Source organism: Phoenix dactylifera, chromosome 3 (assembly GCF_051530095.1).
Source record: "Phoenix dactylifera cultivar Ajwa chromosome 3, Ajwa_hap1_PhDact_Kaust_v1.1, whole genome shotgun sequence".
NCBI classification, from domain to species: domain Eukaryota; kingdom Viridiplantae; phylum Streptophyta; class Magnoliopsida; order Arecales; family Arecaceae; genus Phoenix; species Phoenix dactylifera.
The window spans coordinates 28,110,933-28,119,290 of record NC_143192.1 but is presented as its reverse complement, the minus strand read 5'-3'; positions in this window follow the sequence as shown (position 1 = coordinate 28,119,290).

Sequence of the window (8,358 nt, the reverse complement as noted above, 5' to 3'; positions counted from 1 at the left end):
TACTCTCTGCAGATACAATGTCAGCTTCAAACCCTTTGACCCGTATTCTTGAGACCAACCGACTGACCGGAACCAATTATAAAGACTGGCTTAGAAATCTCAAAATAGTTTTGGACTGTGAGAAGATAGGCTACATACTCGATTCAGATATCCCCACACTACCAGCACGTCCTACTGATGTTCAGCGTGAAATGCATAAAAAGTGGTTGGATGATGACATTAGAGTAAAATGCTATATGATGGCATCCATGTCTAATGAACTCCAATGCCAGCATGAAAATATAAAGACTGCTAGGAAAATACTGGCACACCTGCAAGAGTTGTATGGTGAGCAGAGTCGCACAGCTCGTTTTGAAGTGTCCAAGAGGCTTTTCAAAACGAAGATGCGCGAGGGGCAGTCTGTCCATGATCACGGTCTGACCATGATCAAGGACCTAGAGGAGCTTGAGAAGCTCGGCATGGACATGCACAAGGAATTACAAGTGGATTTGATCCTACAGTCACTTCCTGATTCATTTGGTCAGTTTATAGTAAACTACCACATGAATAAGATTGAATGCACTAAGACTGAACTAATCAACATGTTGGTAACTGCTGAGGGAGCCTTGAAAGGTTCAAGGGGCAATGTCCTTGCTGCTGAGTTGACTTCTGGTTCCAAGAGAAAGTCTACTTGGAAGAAAAAGAAGCCTGCTAAGAAGCAGAAGAAAGACAAGAAGCCAAAGAAGGAAGTTCAAAAGAAAAAAGGCTAACGACAAAGGAAAATGTTTCCACTGCAATGTCGAAGGCCACTGGAAGAGAAACTGTCCTTCATACCTCGAGAGCCTGAAGAACAAGAAAGGTGACACACCTTCAGAAGGTATAGACTTGCTCATAATTGAAACTAATCTAACGGTTTCTTCTACTTCTAGTTGGGTTATAGATTCTGGTTCTAGTGCTCATCTGTGCACTACCATGCAGGGTCTAAAGGAAAGTAGAAGGCTGGCGGAAGGTGCGGTAACCCTTAGGGTTGGCAACGGGGCAAAAGTTGCTGCTGTGGCTGTAGGCACCTACCATCTGCGACTACCGTCTGGATTTAGTTTAATACTTAGAGACTGCTATTATGTACCTGTTGCTAGCAGAAATTTGATTTCTGTTTCATGTCTAGCATAGGAAGGTCATGTTTTTACATTTGACAAAGACTGCTGTTCTATTTATTTAAGAAATAAAATAGTCGCACGTCGTTTCATGATCGACAGTCTCTATCATTTACATATGGATGTATCTGTGAATGTTACCGAGCAAGATATGAGTGCCAAAGGATCCAAAAGATCCAGAGATGAGATAAACCAAAGATATTTGTGGCACCTCAGACTTGGCCATATTGGAGAGGATAGGATGAACAAAATGGATAAAGATGGGCTTCTCGGCTCATTGACTTCCGAGTCATATCCAGTTTGCGAGTCCTGTCTTCAAGGAAAAATGGCTAGACTGCCCTTTGTAGGACATGGGGAGAGGACCACTGAAATACTTACCCTAATACATACAGATGTATGTGGCCCATTCGATGTGCTAGCCAGGGGACGTTATTCTTACTTCATTACCTTTACCGATGATTATTCACGGTATGGGTATGTGTATCTTATGAGACACAAGTCTGAATCCTTTGAAAAGTTCAAAGAGTTCAAGAATGAAGTAGAAAAACAAACTGAAAAACCTCTTAAGGCTCTTCGATCAGATCGAGGAGGAGAATACCTTAGTGGGGAATTCCGGGACTATCTCAAAGAAAACGGCATAGTCTCACAATGGACACCTCCGGGTACACCTCAACTCAACGGGGTGTCAGAGAGGAGGAATCGGACCCTGTAGGACATGGTTAGGTCCATGATGAGCTTCACTGATTTACCTATGTTCCTTTGGGGAGATGCCTTACTCACAGCGATTTATTTATTGAATAGAGTTCCCTCTAAATCCGTTCCTACCACACCGTATGAGATATGGCATGGTAAGAAACCAAGTCTGGGTCATCTCAAGATTTGGGGATGTCCGGCCCATGTCAAGAGACTACAGGCGGACAAGTTAGAGGCTAGGACCATAAGTGCTCGTTTTATAGGATATCCTAAAGAATCATTAGGATACAACTTTTACGTCTCAGAGGATCACAATGTGTTTGTGAGCCGTCATGCCATCTTCTTGGAAAATCAGTTTATCCTTGATAGAGGCAGTGGGAGGAAAATTGAGCTTGAAGAGAAAGTCTCTGAAAAGCAACGAGTCATGGATCCTATTGAACCCATTCATACAGAGCCAGTACACGATGTCCCTCGACCACCTCGTAGATCTAGTAGGGTCTCCCATCCTCCCGATAGATACTTAGGTATACTAGAAGAGGATACCGAGGAAATGTTCCTGGTGGGAGATAGGGATCACATACAGGATCCCAAAACCTACAACGAGGCGATATCTGATGTCGATTCCGAGAAATGGCTGGAAGCTATGAAGTCAGAGTTAGACTCCATGCGTTCCAACCGAGTCTGGACCTTAGTAGATCCACCAGAAGGTATTGTACCTATTGAATGCAAATGGATCTACAAAAGGAAGATAGGTTCGGATGGAGAGGTAGAGACCTATAAGGCAAGGCTTGTGGCGAAAGGGTATAGTCAGCGCGAAGGCATTGACTATCAGGAGACCTTTTCACCTGTTGCCATGCTAAAATCCATCCGAACATTGCTTGCCATTGCAGCATTTCATGATTATGAAATTTGGCAGATGGATGTGAAAACTGCTTTCCTGAATGGATATCTTGATGAAGATATCTATATGGAACAGCCTTTGGGTTTCACTTCCAGTGATGGAGATCACAAGGTCTGCAAGCTGCAAAGGTCCATCTATGGACTAAAGCAAGCATCTCAGAGTTGGAACACTCGTTTCGATGACGCAATCAAAACGTTTGATTTCATCAAAAACGAAGAGGAACCGTGTGTTTTCAAAAAGGTTAGTGGGAGTTCTGTCATTTTTCTCGTGTTGTATGTAGATGACATTCTCCTGATTGGGAATGATATTCCCATGCTAACCTCGGTCAAGGTCTGGTTGTCAAAAGAATTCTCCATGAAAGACCTTGGGGAAGCATCCTATATTTTGGAAATAAAGATCTATAGAGATAGATCTAAAAGGATGCTTGGCCTTTCACAGAAAATGTACATAGAGGAGGTGCTGAAGAGGTTCAGCATGGAAAACTCCAAGAGGGGTCTCTTACCCCTAAGACATGGAATTCATCTCTCTAAGAAGATGTGCCCCAACACATCTGAAGAGATTCAACGCATGAGCAAGATTCCCTATGCATCGGCAATAGGAAGCCTCATGTATGCCATGCTGTGTACACGACCTGATATAGCTCTTACTGTGAGTGTCACAAGCAGATATCAGTCGGATCCAGGCAAGAAGCACTGGATAGCTGTGAAGAACAGTCTTAAGTACTTGAGAAGAACTAAGGACATGTTCTTGGTCTTTGGGAGAAGATCAGAGTTGAAGGTAGAAGGATGCACACATATTGATGATAGAAAGTCTACATCAGAATATATGCAATTGTGGTTCAGTAAATTGGAAGAGTTCCAAACAACCGATCATTATAGATTCTACCTTAGAAGCTGAATGTTAAGCCGTATCTAAGGGTGCAGTGGAAACCTTCTGATTAAAAGTTAATTGCAGAGTTAGGTGTAATGTCATTAGATGCCATAACACTTTACTGCGATAACATTGGCACCATAGCACTAGCTATGGAGCCATGGTCTCATCAGAAGTCCAAGCACATAGAGCGGCGCTTCCATCTCATACGCGACTATGTTGAGAAGAAATGCAGAGAGTAGACTCCGCGGATAACGTGGCAGACCCGTTCACTAAGCAGCTGAGTCAGCAAAAGACTGAAGCCCACCTTAAGAAGATGGGCCTAAGATATATGACCAATTGGTTTTAGTGCAAGTGGGAGATTGTTAGATGTATGCCCTAGAAGCCAATTTGGCTGACACATTGTTGATTCTAGGGACATAATTTTGTACTTGACTATTTATTATTGAATAAATAAAAGGCATCTTTTCATTCATATTATTTATGTGTCTATGAATCATCCAAGGAATTAATAAGATGATGATACATATTCTCAAGAGTTGAGAATTTGAGCCATGTATCATTGGTGATTAATTTCTAAATGCTCCTGATCAATGGATCATCACGAGGACGGTGATCGATCCGATCAGTGCACAGACACTTTCCTTCTGGATGGACGAGACTTGAGTCCACAGTGTGGGGACACTGAAGTGATAGTGCAGGTGCTTGTTAGAGAACAAGGGTACTGAGCGTGACCAAGACAAGAAGTCACTTGGATGTCTATCCACTCGTCAGTGACTTGCTTGATGTTGCAGTAGTGTGACTGGTCCTTTGACCTGCGGTGCTTCGGCTACTCACAGTGAGGTTATTGCAGTTTGACTGCACACATACATGGTCTCTAGCCATATGGGTCCATGCAGTGTAGATTGGCTGCAGTAGGTTCACTGTAGGAGTAGGGTATGCACCTATAAGGAATCTATCGACCTTGATAGAAGAGGAGTGATCCTATGTGATTTGTTAGACTGAGTTCTAAGACCTTGGCCAGGGCAGTAATATAAAGTGGAAAAAGAGTTTTCCACTATCGAACTCAAGTCGAATAAATCTTGACATATGACAGACGATGGGGTTTGACGAGTTGTCCATGACCTCCGTCCTGTAGGGATCCACGATAGTAGGACTGTATCACATGTTAACTGCACCTAGAGGTTCATCATTCCATTCTGCTGGGTAGCCACTACATGCTGCTAGGTGTCACTGGTGGATGGTGGGACTCACAGAGATTATCTCGATGATCGATAAACCCTAATGAGTTGAGTTGGAATCGTTCCAACCCATTGAAAGGAGTTTTCAATGATATTGAGATAGAGATCACAATATATCTCACTACCAGTCAGAATAGAACCTATGGGGTCACACACACTAGAAGTATTGACCGATCCGATGGTTGAAATCGTGATTAAGAATCACAAGTAATCAATTTGATTGATAAGAAGTTGAAGAAGGAAAGGGAATTAATTAATTGGACTTGAAACAAGAGTCCTACTACAAGTAGGATACCTAGAGTCCTAATTGGATTAGGACTGGAAATCCTAGTTGGAGTAGGACTGGGATTCCTACTTGGAATAGGATTCCTCAATCCTAATGAGATTAGGAGTTTTGAATCAAAATTGGATTCCTACTTGGAGTAGGATTCCTAGAGTCCTAATCGGATTGGGATTTTGGATTCAAATTAGAGTCCTAATTGGATTAGGACTAGAATTAAACAAATCCTAATTGGATTAGGATTCCTTAAGTCCTAATTAATTATTGATCTAATGAATCAACATGACTCCTAATTGGATTAGGATTGAAGAGTTCAATTGAGTCATGGTTCATTCAAGTCCTAATTGGATTAGGACTAGCATAGATTGAACCCAAAATTGGCTAATCCTAATTAGATTAGGATTAAACCATGAGAGAGGCACCTAATCCTCTTTGGAAGAGGATTAGGCTAACCAAGTAAGAGGGGCATCAGCCCCTCTCCAATTGGTTAGGGCGACAAGAAGAGAGAAGGGGCCGGCGCTCCAAAGAAAGAAGGTTGTCAAGGGCTCCTAACTTGTAGGAGCCCTTGATGCTTATAAAAAGGGACCTAGGGCCGGCGCCCTAGGGGTGTGCTCTCTTCCCCCTCTTGCTGCCGCCACCAGCCCCTCTCCTCTCTTAGTTCAGCCGCAAGCAAGGGAAAAGGATCTCCAAGTATTGGCGGCCTCCTCCCCTTCCCTTCCTTCATCCAACGCAAGGAACAAAAGAAGGCTGCGTGGGGTTCTTTCTTCTTCCTCATCTTCATCCTTCTTCTTCCTCCTCTCAAGCACAATCAAGCGTTGATTGAAAGAGAGGAGATCAGCCATCAAAAGAAGTCTTTGCAAGGGAGCTAGCACCCCGGGAAGACAAGAAAGATTTGATCGGTCCTCTACTTCGTGTGGATACCCGTAGAGGCCGGACGTTTGAACGGCTTCAAGCGAACCCTCTTCCAAAAACCACGAATTCAGATTTGCGGTGATCATCTACCCGCGCAAGGTGAAGATTTGATCTTCCTAATAGTTTTAAAAGTTTTAATTCTTACCTAATTACAAAAGATCTCGAAACAACGTTCATGCGATGAACGTCGAACCCGTGCATGCCGATTCCGCTGCCATCTGAAAAATTTTTGAAATATCAGCGGCGTGGGCGGGTTCCCAACAGTGCTCACCACATCTATTTATAGGTGGCTACCTGACCCCTTAACTTAACTTGATCTAATCGAATTCAAGAAACAACTAAACCCAAAGCGACTCTAATAAAGGCCAAGTCGGCTAGCCCGAGCAAGGCTATGCTGAAATAAAATTAACATCAAGGACTCAAAAGCAAAAATAACCAAATGATTCAGTCCGAGACGGTCTAGTGGATCCAACCGCATCACTCCACCACGCTTCCCTTAACCTTGTCCTCAAGGTCGAAAGTCAGGAAAACGATCAAGTATCTCAGTCTCAAACTCCCATGTGGCCTGGTCTGCTGCTCTCCCCAACCACTCCACTAGTATCTGGGTTTTCAGTCGTCCATCTACTCGTATTCTGCGCTTCGCCAGCACTCGAACCGGCTCCACTACCTCGACCTCCGGTGGCTCATGTATGATTGGGCCGACAGATGTCTTGGGTCCAAGCCGGGCCCTCAGAAGCGACACGTGGAATACTGGGTGAACTCTTGATGTAGTCGGCAAGTCCAAGCGATACGCCACGGGTCCAATGCGCTCCAAGATCTGAAAGGGCCTATAGAAGAGATGAGAGAGCTTTTGGTTCACCATAGGCCGCAGTGTCAACTGTCGATAAGGCTGCACCTTGACATATACCCAGTCGCCCACCTCGTATACTGGATCTCTGTGCTTCCGATCATGCAGCTGCTTCATCCTGTTCTGCGCAGTCGTTATGTGGAACTTTAACCGCCGCAAGGTAGCGTCGCGGTCTAAGAGCTCAAAATCCGCCTCTGTTCGATCCGCATGTGACAGTGGATCATAGACTCGCAGCGTCGGTGATACTCGTCCATACACCGCCTCAAAGGGTGTCATCCCTATGGCTGAGTGGAAAGCGGTGTTGTACGAATATTCGGCCCAAGGTAAATAAGAAAGCCACTCTCGAGGCTGATCACCAATCATACAGTGTAAGTACTGCTCGATGCAGCGGTTTACCACCTCCGTCTGCCCATCGGTCTAAGGGTGGTAAGCCGAGCTCATGGCAAGCTTCGTCCCTTGCTGTTTGAAATAAGCCTGCCAGAATGCGCTAACAAAAATGCGGTCATGATCAGAAACAATAGTCCGAGGCATACCATGTAATTGAGCAATGTCCCGTATGTAGACCTCTGCCACCCGTCGAGCAGAAAATGGATGTGCGAGTGCCGAAAAGTGGGCATACTTGCTGAGGCGGTCCACAACAACCATGATCATTGAGTACCCTCGAACTAATGGCAGCCCCTCAATGAAGTCCATCGACACATCCTCCCAAACCTGATCAGGAATCGGTAAAGGTTGAAGTAGACCCGCAGGTCGCAGTAAATCCGCCTTCGCCCTTTGGCACACATCGCATTGCTGTACATAAGCTCTGACCGCTGCCTTCATGCCTACCCACGTACAGCTCTGGCTCAACCTCTTGTAAGTCCTGAAAAATTCCTCATCTCCAGCAAAAGGAGTATCATGGAAGTGCTGGATCAATACCTGCCGCAAGGCTGAATCGGTGTGCAAGCGGATCAACCCATGGTCCAGAATCAACCCATCTCGATCCTCCATCTCGGGATGACTGCTCGGGTCTGCTGCCAACTCCCTCTGGATCTGTACTAGGTCCGGATCCTGGCATGTGGCGGTCCTCAAGTCTGAAATAAAAGGAAAACCCGGCGTAGTCAAAGCTGCCAACTCGCCGGACTCGGGTTGGCGCGATAGTGCATCCGCCACTCGATTTTCTGCGCCCTTTTTGTACACCATCTCATAGTCATAGCCGAGAAGCTTTGACACCCACCTCTGCTGGGCTGGAGTATGTATGCGCTGCTCAAGAAAAAATGGAAGGCTCTGCTGATTAGTCCGAACGATGAATCAGCAGCCGATAAGGTACGGCCTCCACTTTATAACTACATGGATGACCGCCATCATCTCCCTCTCATATGCGGACAGCGAGCGAGTCCTAGGGGACAACGCCTTGCTCATGAAAGCAATTGGCGGTCCCTCCTGCATCAAAACAGCACTAATGCCGGCACCGGAAGCATCGCACTCGACTACAAACGGTT